This window comes from Anabrus simplex, chromosome 1 (genome assembly GCF_040414725.1).
Source record: "Anabrus simplex isolate iqAnaSimp1 chromosome 1, ASM4041472v1, whole genome shotgun sequence".
In the NCBI taxonomy this organism is placed as follows: domain Eukaryota; kingdom Metazoa; phylum Arthropoda; class Insecta; order Orthoptera; family Tettigoniidae; genus Anabrus; species Anabrus simplex.
Window position 1 is genome coordinate 959,768,287 of NC_090265.1, and position 14,652 is coordinate 959,782,938.

A 14,652-nucleotide genomic window follows, 5' to 3' on the forward strand; every position below is an offset into this window, starting at 1 on the left:
TATGGGTTTTTCAGGGAGTTTTTGATGTTACAGACCACTATCTGATCTATAGTGATCCAAGTATCTCTAGACCTAGGACTGAGAAAGCGAAGTCTGTCTACAAATGAGTAAGAGTAGAAAATTTCTAGGACGAGAAAATTAGACAGAAGTACGTGGATAAGTTTCAAATAGTAGGCAGTGAGCAGGTTCAGGATATAGAAAGAAATGTGTGGCATACAGGGATGCTGTTGTACAGACAGCAAGGAAACAACCGTGCGTAAAAATGGGAAAAAACAAATATCTTGGTGGAATGATGAAGTGAGAGCATCTTGTAAGCATGAAAAAGGCTTATCAGAAATGGCACAAAACAAGGGCCGATGCAGACAGAGAATTGTTGGTTATGGGAAATATAATGTGATATATATCATGTCATGGTGTGTGAGAAATGACACAGTTAACAAGGGTAAGTTATTGGGCTGGAGCTCTATCTGGAATTAGAATCATCAATTCCTGACACTACTGTAACTGTGGCAAGCAGTTTCATCATATAAGTATACTAGGCCAGCATCATCATCTATACATTCCTATAAGAACACAAGCTTTGTGAGAGTGATTATAATTTGCTACCCATCGTACATGGTAGCGATTTGAAGATCAATGTGAAGTCAGCACTTGGTCAAGAGTTTCTCTCCTTCAAGTGCGATACACTGGACCTCGAATTAAATGACGACCCAGCCATTTCCACTATCAGGAGTAGTACTTGTGCCTATGCTGAGTTCAGTCACCATGTAAACAACTCAACAGCATGTTTTGCACGTTTCCTATCATTCTGCATTACACCGAGTATAACTAATGTACCCCAACCTACAACTGTAGATAAATTTGATAAAAAATCTTTGTATCATTCCATCAGTATTGTATTTTTTCATCATGAAGAATACTTAATTAAACCTCCTCACTTGTGTGCTCTATTACAGACACATGCACTTTTCACTCATACATTTTTCTCCGTTACCTTACACAGAATATCACAAAATTGTGGATATGAACTTGCTCTCAACTTCTAAGTATAAAAATATATCCATGATCCTATGCATCTCAGTGAAGTGGAGAAAATGTACCAGTGCATAGTTTTTTGTAAGGAACGTTTTAATCTCAAAATGTACTTTGCACATTTGTGCACTATACCTATTATTATTATTAGTATTATTATTATTATTATTATTATTATTATTATTATTATTATTATTATTATTATTATTATTATTATTATTATTATTATTATTATTATTAAAGAGCTTTAGCTTGTACAGTTAAACTTACAACTAGAGTGTGGCTTATACAGTACACAACTCACAAAACTTCTTTATTTAGAAATAACACAAGTACTTATTTTATTTACATCACAATTTCATTGCACCCACCTCTTGCTTTGTAGAACAAGTTCATGTGTTAACAGACCAGGCACGTCAACTTTTTTCCATTTTCAATATCAATATAATATTTAATGGAAACTCTAAACCTAAAGGCGGTAGTGTTTCACGTTGGTACTAACAACGTAATACAAGCAGGTGTAAGTACCAACATAGTTGGGGATGTGTGAGATCTGGTAAATGCAGCACGGTTTAAGGAAGTGGTGATTGTTATCAGTGGAATACAGTGTAGGAGGCATACTGACAGGAAGGTGATTGGGGATTTAAATGAGACTATGGAGTGGGTATGTGGGAACTGGGACTGAGATCTCTAGATCCTAATGGGTGGGTAGGAGATTGCGATCTGCACTCAGATGGCCTTCACTTAAATAAAGTGGTACATATATGTTAGACATCTGTTTAGAAGGGTTATAGGGAGGTACATTCAGGGAAACGGCGTGGCCTAAGGAGCGGTGATAAGGGAATAGGGAACTGGAGGTCAAGTAGGGATGACAAAAAATGTTGGTGCTGAACTGTAGAAGTATTGTAAAGATAGCAATAGAATTAAATAATTTAATAGATATATACTTGCCAGATATTGTAATAGGAATTGAATCATGGCTGAGAAATTATGTAATGGATGCAGAAATTTTCTCACAGAACTGGAGTGGGTTACATGAAATCATTCTCATTGTTGGTCCATATTGAATTGTAAGTTAAGTCCAAATAGCATGTGTATTTATTAACAACCACCTATTCAGTACACTATAAATTTATTATACTGTAATTAAGATTTATATATTGTCTTATTAACATTATTGGGACATGTCTCACCCTCTAGCTGGGCATCATCAGCCTGATATCGTACCTCTTAATCATTAATCAGGATCCTGATTTTGTACATAATGTTACATAGATTTTATATTATACCGAGTTAAAGAAGTCCATGTTACATGTTCTTAATCAATAGCCTGAGAATTTGTGTAATAAAAACTTCTAAGAAATCAGCTTGACTGAGATGATTATTTATTGTTAAAGAGATCTTACGAGTAAAAGGTAAAAGTTATTTACTGCCTTGTCCATTTTTCAAGCTTAGTATGAATGTCTATGGCTAAAATTCTGTTCTTATTGCGCCGTACGTGGTTCTTGGGTATCCTCTCTTTCTTCCATTTAGCCCACGTTGGCGTTCAAGAAATTCTGCAGCTGAAGTCGGAGAACATATCAGAGGTTATATTAAACATAAAATATTTTACGTTAATTCGACTGAGAATTGTCCGATATCTCTCATTCATTTGCGATATTTAAGTTTTACGGACCTTTGTGCCTTAAAATTCAACTGCAGATTCTACAACTTATTATCAACTATAAGATTAACTTATATTAAAATTATAATCCATAAATAATAATAATATTAGTGGATTAAATTCATAATAACTATTATTTATACAAAATAAAGTAGTATATAAGTATATTGACTTTCTAGTCCGCAATCATAGAATATACTATCAGCTCTTCCAAGGTCTTGATTCATAAACATACATAATTCCTCTTCCTGAAGTTTGCTCGGATTGAAATTACTTAAATGAAAATCATCTTGACTTCACATAAATTACAATTCACATCCCCTATGTCTCTTATTGAAGAATAAAATTTCAAAAATTCTTTATGTTGAAAAAATAAATAACTCGATTAAAATGTTTGAAAGTGTTGAAATTACATAATAAGAAAAAATGAAATTCTTTCGTTCAACTAAGAATGATTAAGGCAGATTATTTCATTCATCTTCGATGTACGTGATGAATTATTTCATTAAACATACGCAGAATAAGATCAGTTTCACTTTTGTAGTTATCAATGGATACCTATCATAATAAATCAAAATAAAAAATATTATTAATCATGAATATTTATATTCGAAATACTTTCCTAAGAAATAGGTAAAATTGTCCTAAATAGTTTCAAAAAATTTGTTGACAGGTTGTATTTGAGTCATATCACTTCATAAAATTCAATCATGTGATTGCAAGTCGACAAGGAATACCATGGATGAACTTCCTAATTCTCTAATAGTGATAGGCTAACATAATGAAGACATTAATATCGTATCTGCTATCAATGATCTGCTATTTCAATTTAAATCAGCTTAAACCTTAAATATATTATGAAATTCTCCTTGAAGTTGCCATCGGATTCTTAATTATAGGTTACTTGAAATTATTTCTGATGACCATAATCTATTATTATCTCGTAAGGCCATTATCAAATTGCCATAAACTCATATTATAGGTTATTCCATATTTCACATCATTACTAGCATCTATTATAATCATGATCCATATTTGTGTTACCTAATCTTTCATTAATTGCGGTAACCTTACATAAAAATCTTTCCTCATACGTCGTCATATTTATCATAATTCCTCAACTACTTTATCCAAGATAATATTATTCCTTAATCTCACATTCCTTACCTCATATTGTCATCATATATTTATATAGCCGCATATGCAAATATTACTTAATCAATTCAATGTAATGCACAACTCAATTAACTTCTCAAGTCAATGAAATGAATATTTCAAATATCAACAACTAACATATTCCTAGCAATATGCACTTCACTTATCAAAACATTATCATATTTAACCTATATTGACTTATATTTGGAAATAACCTATGACTTGATATAAACCTATATCGTACTTCATATTCATTAAAACTCACTATCTTTGGTATTGACTTTTGAGAATAAACTGAAATAATGTTAGCATAACACTTCATTGACATACGCATCTCTTCCTGCACTTGGATGTGTTTAAATATTTCAGAAGACTACCTCTAACCTTCCTTAAAACATCACTATTAATTCAATCGCGTTGAAACTACATATTTAAAGCACTTCACGAAGATATAACGACCTATTCCTTATAAACATCACAATCAACAACTCACTACAGGCCAGAAAAAACATAATTAAATTTTAACAATAATTCGTGAAACTTATCTTATTTTGCGTGTGCTTGTGGGCAGGGATAGTTGTTGCTACATCCTTCCTCGGGAACATTCCTCTCTGGGCCTTGGTTCAGTCATCTACGAGTCTCGTCAGCTGAGCTCGTATTCACGGGTAGAGTCAGCTGGATTCCATCAGATGTCAATCCCATCTTTCATTTAGCAAGCCATCATGACGTTCTCGGACACATGCATGAAAAACATATCCAAAGACAATGTTAATATCATCTTGTTCTTAGTTGCAAAGCCTTCTTGTATTTTTACTATGTTTTGTGAGGTAAAATATGACATTAAATGATCTGCTACAGAAGTTTCTATGATGTTAATGGTAGCTTAAAATCGTGTAATTTAGCGATAATTCGCTTTAAATATTAGCGTTTTCTTAAAGTGCTTCCTAAAGAATCATTCGTTGTTCTTCAGTGCAATCCCAGTACACATTCAATTGTATTTTTATCTCCTTCTATGTATTTTGCTTTAAATCTCGTATATTTGAGATGCACAGCGGTAAGATTACGTGATATGTTTAGTTTTACCGATAAGTTTGGTATTCTGCCTTTAAAATACGTTATGTTCTTCACGAAATTCGTCTCTTGAACTTCACCGTGGCTTATTTCAATTCAGTGTTCGATTGTTCTCTCTGTTGACTTTAACAATTTGAAATTTGTACATTTATGTCGGTCACGGCCACTGTGATTCCACTTGCTCGTACCATTTAATTTGTGTTTTCTGCCGTTTGATATACGAAAATGTTAGCGTTATACACGGCAAATGACGACTTTAATATTGCGTATTAAATAATCAGGGCAATGAAATTGTTCACTATATTGAATTTTATAGAATACTAGAGAACATTTGCTTTTGTTTAGGACACTGAATAAACTCCGGTTAAGAACTTTTCAAAGTAGTTGTTGTCGTAATAAACTGTTGTCTTTTCGAAACTTTTCCAATGCTGCATACAAATCATTGATGTTGAACTGTCTCTTGTGGTCACACTGTGAATGAGTATTTGTTTTAAAATATAAGGTTGTTTAACAATCTAGAAGACGATATGTTGACATAATATTAATTATTATTAAATACATACAGTATTATTCAAATCCGGCGTTCTTCTTATTTTCCGTTGTAAAAGTGAAGATTGGATATTCAACAGAGCAAAAGTGGTTGTATACTTTCATTGAAATTATGGCTGCTGCCTCTTGTAATGCTACTGGTCGAAAGGTGACACTCATTCTGATGTTAATTGATTCATGAGTGTTGATTCTAATTTGTAGGAAAGCACGTTGATAATGTCCCCTCGGCTATTGGTAAGAAGACTAGTTGTTCTGACAGAGCCAGTTCAACTGACTTTTATCGTAGAGATAGGATAGGAATGGTAGGAGAGGGTGTATTTATTCTGATGAAAGAAGAATTTGTAAGCTACGAAAAGGTTAAAGATGACAAACATGAAATTCTAGGTGTAAGGCTCACCTCTAAAGATAACAGGCAACTTGATATCTTTTGAGTGTACAGACCGGGAAATGGTAGCGCTGACCTAGATTCAGAATTATTTGATAAGATATTCAGCTGAGTGGGAAACGATATTGACAGGAACGTGATTGTAGCGGGTGATCTCAATTTACCAAATATCATTTGGGAAGGTAATGCAAACGACAGAAACATGACCAACAAATGGCAAATAAATTAATATGGGAAGAGCATCTGATTCAGAAAGTGATGGAACGAACTAGAGGGAAGAATGTTCTGGATGTGATGCTCGTAAAACCAGATGTGCTCTATAGAGAAACCGAAGTAATAGATGGTATTAGTGATCACGAAGCTGTTTTTGTGGCAGTTAAAAATAAATGTGAAAGGCAGGAAGGTATTAAAATTAGGAATATTAGCAGTACCATATGTCTGATTAAACAGGCATGAGGGAGTTAAAAAAAGTAAATATGATCGGTGGAAAACGGTAAATCAAAATGTACATAGATTCTGAGATGGCTTTAAAGCAGTTGTTGAGGAATGTGAAAATAGGATTGTACCTTTAAAGTTGGTAAGGAATGGTGTAGATCCACTATATTATAACAGAGGAGTAAAGAGACTAAAAGGAGGTGCAGATTGGAAAGCAACAGAGTTAGAAATTGCTGCGGAAGCAAGGAGAAATTCAAGGAACTTACTAGGAAATTGAGTATAGCAAAGAAGTCAGCTAAGGATAACATTATGGCAAGCATGATTGGCGGTCATAAAATTTTAGTAAAAAATGGAAGGGTATGTATAGGTACATTAAGGCAGAAACATGTTACAAGATAGACATTCCAGGAATCATTAATGGACAAGGGGAGTGTGTATGCGACGATCTTCAAAAGGCGGAATATTCAGTCAGCAATATGTAAAGATTGTCGGTTACAAGGATAATGTCCAGATAGAGGAGGAGATTAATACTAAAGAATTTATCTATGACAACAATGACTTTACAATAAGATACAAAATGTGAAAAGTAGAAAAGCAGCTGGAATTGATAAGCTCTCGGGGTATATAATAAAGACAATGGGTTGAGATATAGTACCATATCTGCAATACTTATTTGATTGTTGTTTGCATGAAGGATCTATACCAAATGAATGGAGAGTGTATAAAAGGAAGGGTGAACGATATGAAGCTGAAAATTACAGGCCAGTCAGTTTGACATGCATTACATGTAAGCATTGGGAAACCATTCTTTCTGATCTTATTAGACCAAAGACTTTCATATTACTTATATTGACTCACAGAATGAGTTGATTTTATGCGGAATATTGAACACTTTTGCGCACCGCCATGTTGTGGGCGTTTCAGCTTCGAATGCATGGCTAGCACATGGTAATGTTTACAGTCCCTTGGATGTTTTTGATTTGAATCATGTCTGTTAGTCGATCTATTTTAGTATTATATGTGACGGTATGATAATATATTGTCAAATATTTTCAAGGTACGTGGAAGCTTATACATTACGGTAGTTAAATTGATCGGCAATATTAAAGGGAAGTAAGATAGGCCTTACGTGTGGAATGGAAAGATATTCACGAGGGTGAATTCGTGTAAAGCCGTTATTTGTACAGATCGCTGTCAGAAGGGATCTGGTACGTCTTTTCTCATGTGGGTAGAAATTGAACTGTTATAAAAGGACTTACAGTACAATTACTATAACAGAGAACTAAACATGTTATAGGGAGGTTGATTCAGAGAACATACGAACATGAAATTTAGAATATTTAGGCTTCTTCTTTTCTTCTCTGCCTTTTTCCAATTCATCGGGGATAACTGTTTAGAACTAAACAGCTGTTCTGAAAAAGAATACATATTTTTCATACAGACTGTGTACCAATATTACAAATTTGATAAACCTGGTCCTAGAATCCGTAAGATATGGTTGATAAAGCTTGATAAAACCATTTTGATACTGGGGTAAGTGTTGCTTGAAATAATTATCAATTTCCTGAAAAATAATTTATTGGTAGGTATGTCTTATTTCCTCCATTTTCTCACACTTGCTTTATAATAAAGAATACAATTGTTAATACGCTTTTCCAGAAAAATCTGACAATATTAAATCTAAATAATCATCATTACAATGTTGTCAATCTTAGTCTGTATTAGAAAACGCTAATCAAAATAACTGTTTAACCATGATATTAATCTTTTTGCAAGTGCATTACAATCCACATCCTTCATTTTCTTTCTGGTGTAAATCATGGTGCTCATATTAGAGAAAAATTATAACTCACTCTCAATGAACTTTTTAAACAATCTGTCTATGGCTAAATGGTTAGCGTGCTGGCCTTTTGTCTCAGGGTTCCCAGGTTTGATTCCCGGAAGGGTCGGGAATTTTAAACATTCCTTTTTAAATCCACTGGCACGAGGGCTGAGTGTATGTCGTCATCATTATTTCATTCTCATCACGACGCGCAGGTCACCTACGAGCATTAGATCAAAGGACCTCCACCTGGAGAGCTGAATATGTCCTTCGACACTGCTGGCATTAAAAGCCGTGTGCCATTTAATTAAAAAATCTGTTCAGAATATAGAGTAAAATTTGCTCATTGACTTATTAGAGAGGAATGATAAGCTATGTACATTTCATAGAACGATTTTACAGTATTTCACACGTTCCGTTTTTTTTATATTGAAGATTATTGCTATCAGTACTGGAGTTTGCATATATTTAATTAATGTGTTCTCCAGTCTGCTGAGAAACGGCAATTTTTATCCCACGATATGTAATCATACTTAAGTTGTAGACTGCTGTCATTTGAACATGTATTCCTATTTTCAATGCCAAGGTAAAATGTAGAGCCTAGATTACAATTACTTCCATATCTTCCGAATTTTCAAACATATCAGTTACAAACATGACCCTTATATTAAAGCGAGCGACATGATCATTTTTGAGGTACCGCTAAGCCTACATACTTCCTTGTACTGATTTCGGGGGCTGAATTTCAGCATGTGTTTATTTATATATATATTTGTTGGTAGTGCATTTTTCTCTCCTTATTCAGACTGCTAAAGGTTCTCTTTATTTCATTTTTATGTGCGCCATCTATAGGCTATCTAAAGGATTTGTATAGATTGTTCAGTACCGGTGCAGTGCAAAATGTGTTCAGTTTTTATCCATAAATATATTTTAATATTACTACAGTCTTGATATTATGCAAATTCATTGCGTGTGTACACAGTAGTCGGTGTAGGCTGTCATTTATTTACTAGAGCCGGTGTGTTCATATGTACGAAATGTAAGTTAATGTTTGAATTCCACACGATCGCATCGTCACGCTGATGAGCATCCACAACATGGCAGTACGCGCATGGTCATATCTTCCCCAGTCACAAGCTTCTGCGCAGCCAGCGATGGGGCCCTGTATTAGATATGTTTGCATAATTAATAACTGTTAGAAGGCAGTTCGGATTTAGGAAAGGTTATTCCACTGAAGCTCAACTTGTAGGATTCCAGCGAGATACGGTATAGCAGATGTCTTGGATTGAGGTCAAATGGACTGTATTGTGATTGACCTATTTAAGGCATTTGATAGGGTAGGTCGTGGGAGACTACGGGCAAAAATGAGTGCAATTGGACTAGGAAAAAGTGACTGAATTGGTGGCATGTTTCTAGAAAATGGAACTCAGAGAATTAGAGTGGACGAGTCTTTGTCTGTCCCTGTAATAATTAAGAAGAGGGTTCCTCGAGGCAGTAGTTTTGGACCTTTATGTTGTATAATATATATCAACGATATGTGTAAAGAAGTGGAATCAGAGATAAGGCTTTTTGCAGATGATGTTATTCTGTACAGAGTAATAAATAAGTTACAAGATTGTGAGCGGCTGCAGGGTGACCTCGATAATGTCGTGAGATGGACAGTAGGCAATGGTATGATGATAAACGTAGTTAAAAATCAGGTTGTGAATTTTACAAATAGCAAAAGTCCTCCCAGTTTTAATTACTGCGTTGATGGGGTGAAAGTTCCTTTTCGGGATCATTGTAAGTACCTAGGCGTTAATATAAGGAAAGATCTTCATTGGAGTTATCACATAAATATGATTGTAAATAAATACAGATCTCTGCACATGGTTATAAGGGTATTTGGGGGTTGCAGTAAGGATGTAAAGGAGAGGGCATATAAGTCTCTGGTAAGACCCCAACTAGAGTATGGTTCCAGTGTATGGGTATTTAGGGGTTGTAGTAAGGATGTAAAGGAGAGGGCATATAAGTCTCTGGTAAGACCCCAACTAGAGTATGGTTCCAGTGTATGGGAGCCTATCCAGGAGTACTTGATTCAAGAAATGGAAATAATCCAAAGAAAAGCAGCTCGATTTTTCTGGGTGATTTCCAACAAAAGAGTAGCGTTACAAAAATATTGCAAAGTTTGGGCTGGGAAGACTTTGGAGAAAGGAGACGAGCTGCTCGACTGAGTGGTACGTCGTACCAATATTTGGTAATGAGAAAAAGTCTCTCATAGTGCATTTGCACTGCCGGTGGCTCAATTATATTAGACATGTTCGTGAAATCAATAACTGGTTCGATAGAAGGCAATTCGGTTTTAGGAAAGGTTATTCCACGGCAGCTCAACTTGTAGGATTTCAGCAAGATATAGCAGATATCTTGGATTCTGGAGGTCAAATGGACTGTATCGCGATTGACCTGTCTAAAGCATTTGATAGGGTGGATCATGGGAGACACCTGGCAAAAATGAGTGCAATTGGACTAGACAAAAGAGTGACTGAATGGGTTGCTATATTTCTAGAAAATAGATCTCTGAGAATTAGAGTAGGTGAAGCTTTACCGGACCCTGTAATAATTATGAGGGGAATTCCTCAAGGCATTATTATCGGACCTTTATGTTTCTTATATATATAAATGATATGAGTAAAGGAGTGGAATCGGAGGTAAAGCTTTTTGCGGATGATGTTATTCTCTATAGAGTGATAAATAAGTTACAAGATTGTGAGCAACTGCAACGTGACCTCGAAAATGTTGTGAGATGGACAGCAGACAAAGGTATGTTGATAAACGGGGTTAAAAGTCAGGTTGTGAGTTTCACAAACAGGAAAAGTCCTCTCAGTTTTAACTTAATTACTGCGTTGATGGGGTGAAAGTTCCTTTTGGTGATCATTGTAAGTATCTAGGTGTTAATATAAGGAAAGATCTTGATTGGGGTAATCACATAAGTGGGATTGTAAATAAAGGGTATAGATCTCTGCACATGGTTATGAGGGTGTTTAGGGGTTGTAGTAAGGATGTAAAGGAGAGGGCATATAAGTCTCTGGTAAGAGCCCAACTAGAGTATGGTTCCAGTGTATGGGACCCTCACCAGGATTACCTGATTCAAGAACTGGAAAAAATCCAAAGAAAAGCAGCTCGATTTGTTCTGGGCGATTTCCGACAAAAGAGTAGCGTTACAAAAATGTTGCAAAGTTTCGGTTGGGAAGAATTGAGAGAAAGAAGAAAAGCTGCTCGACTAATTGGTATGTTTCGAGCTGTCAGCGGAAAGATGGCGTGGAATGACATTAGTAGACGAATAAGTTTGAGTGGCGTTTATAATAGTAGGAAAGATCACAATATGAAGATAAAGTTGGAATTCAAGAGGACAAACTGGGGCAAATATTCATTTATAGGAAGGGGAGTTAGGGATTGGAATAACTTACCAAGGGAGACGTTCAATAAATTTAAAGTTTCTTTAAAATCACTTAGGGAAAGGCTAGGAAAGCAACAGATAGGGAATCTGCCACTTGGGCGACTGCCCTAAATGCAGATCAATATTGATTGATTGATTGATTGATTGATTGATTGATTGATTGATTGATTGATTGATTGATTGATTGATTGATTGATTGATTGATTGATTGATTGATTGATTGATTGATTGATTGATTGATTGATTGATTGATTGATTGATTGATTGATTGATTGATTGATTGATTGATTGATTGATTGATTGATTGATTGATTGATTGATTGATTGATTGATTGATAAATTAGCCTATGCAGTGGCCTCCACGGTATGGACTAGGCATGCGTCTTGGTAGGTGTGCTATTTACCAACTGATGAGCCCAACTTAGCACACTGGGGAGAAACGCTGGCAACCAGGAATGAGTTAGCTCTGAAATGTATAATGTCCAATAACGGACCATTTATATTGGTATTATAAATTTACTCATTCGGGACAAGTATTTCAGGTTCCCTATGGGAATCAATATCTGCATCATCTGATGGCCAGGCAGGCTTCAATTTTTGGTAATGAGACAAAGTCTCTCATAGTGCATTGCACTGCCGGTGGCTCCAAGTAGCCTACGCAGAGGCCTCCACGTTATGCACTAGCCATGCGTCTTGATAGGTGCGCTATTTTTCAACTGATGAGCCCAACTTAGCACACTGGAGAGAAACGCTGGCAACCAGGATTGAGTTAGCTGGAGAATTTATAATGTCCAACAACGGACCATTTATATTGGTACAGTATTATAAATTTACTCATTCGGGACAGATATTTCAGGTTCCCTATGGAAATCAGTATCTGTATCATAAGTGCTATGTTCCAAGCTGTCGGTGTGGAGATGGCGTGGAATGACTTCAGTAGATGAATAAGTTTAGTTGTGTCTTTAAAAGTAGAAAAGATCACAATATGAAGATAGTTGGAATTCAAGAGGACAAATTGGGGCAAATGGTCGTTTATAGGAAGGGATGTTAGGGATTGGAAAAAAATTACCAAGGGAGATGTTCAATAAATTTCCAATTTCTTTGAAATCATTTAAGAAATGGCTAGGAAAACAACAGATATGGAATCTGCCACCTGGGTGAGTGCCTTAAATGCAGATCAGTACTGCCTGATTGAAAAAACATTTAGGAGAGCCTCCGTGGCTCAGTGGTAGTGTGCTGGCCTCTTCTATTATGTAACAAATACCGCCTCTTGATTAGGCATTATGTACTACACAGAAGGGAATAAATGCATTTTTGCTAGTGGCTTTACGTCGCACCGACACAGATAGGTCTTATGGTGACAACAAGAATAAAGGCATAAGTATAAAAGTCAGTAGTCTATGCTTATAGACTTAGATTATAAGTCACTCTACACTACATTGTTGCTTATTTATTAGAACACTGGAATGATTTGCTGCGGTAAATGTTGTGCAACAACAAGAATTTCTTAAACTGGCCAGTTTGGCTGGAATAACATTGTCACCGAAGATTTTGAGGATAGTTTTGGAACTGTTGGAGCTCAATGCTTATCCATTTACTGTGCATGAAATTCTACACAAGATATTCAGTCTTCATAGGAGTAACAGGAGCAAAGGTTCCTCCCGTTCGGGCTACACTCGCAAATCTTCCCATTCTTCAGATGTTTCACTGAAAACTTGACAGGAAGTAAAGAAGGAGACTATGTAGCAGTCTTTAATATTGTTATGGTCCGAAGCTTGGAACTGGTGTGTACTTGTGTCAGAATTGAAGTGGATATTGGATTGTATCGGGTTTAATGCATCGATCATGCATAATATAAGGATATCCAAAGATTTGTCACTCCTGGAAAGTAGTGTCTTTATGTACTCATCTCGAATCCCCAACAATAATTTAATTTCCTTTGTCATTCAGAGGAATGTGACAAGCTTCAGCACCCGGCTCAATTCCTATCCTCGCCGTTAGATGGGGGCTTCATCCATTCCATTCCTGACCCGGTCGAATGACTGGAATCTGGCTGAGGAATTTATTCATTCTAAACCTTTAACCAATGCGTTCAAATGTTTACTGCGATGCCATAGTATGTGAGCGGTGAGATTGCCAATGGAGTGGGGAGCTTGCCTGCAGCAATTTCTGAAGTCAGTGACTGAACGGGAGAATGAGGAATTTATCTGGACGTCCACTCCGACTAATGAAATGTCTTTGAGCAGACTAAGAGCTTCCAAATTGAATGCACTGTCTGTACCCACTGCGCGAAACTCAGTTTAGAGATCGAACATGCCGCGGACGCCACCTTTAAATCAACATAAAATATTATTCAAGTATGCTATATGTAGCGTATACTATTTTTTTTTTAAATTTACTTCAACAGATTCTTTTAACACCGCAGATGGATCTTACATGGTTATTTACTCCCTGTCAACATCATTAGGAATTATGTGTATACCTAACCTCAATTTATATTGAAAACACCTTTCATAATGTTCAGCAAGTAGCCTATATAATCAGTACTATCGAAGTATCGATGAACATGATTATACGAGTTCGGTAACATATATATGGTAATAATGCAGAGGAGAAAATTAAATGGGAAGCTTAAACTATCTGCAATATCACCGGTATTTATAAATAGGGTCATTATATTAATCGTATTCTACAATTGGTCTGGATAACGTAATGGTATTTTTTGCCGGCTATTGCAGCCATTCCAGTAGTTTAGTAGTTGGATACCGAACAGTGGGATGGGACATACAAACGACATTTTTAGCGCTCACACGGCTATTTCTAAAATCGAGACTCGTTACCGCTCCTTACAACCATTCGCTTTGATTACAAGTTGAGCAGAAAAGAGGGTGTGCAGCGAGGAATCCATCTGGCCGAGTGTTGGACTCGTATACGCTACTTACCTCTTACTCTTAGATAAGGTTTGTTCGAACCACCGCCGTCTCAATCCTATATACTGCCTGCTCAATACTATGCGGTTAACATGCTTCTCAGCGTGAGCTCTTAGTGTCACGAACCTCCGCTAAGGGCGCCAGGTAACGCACCCAACCTATCACCGCACCCAC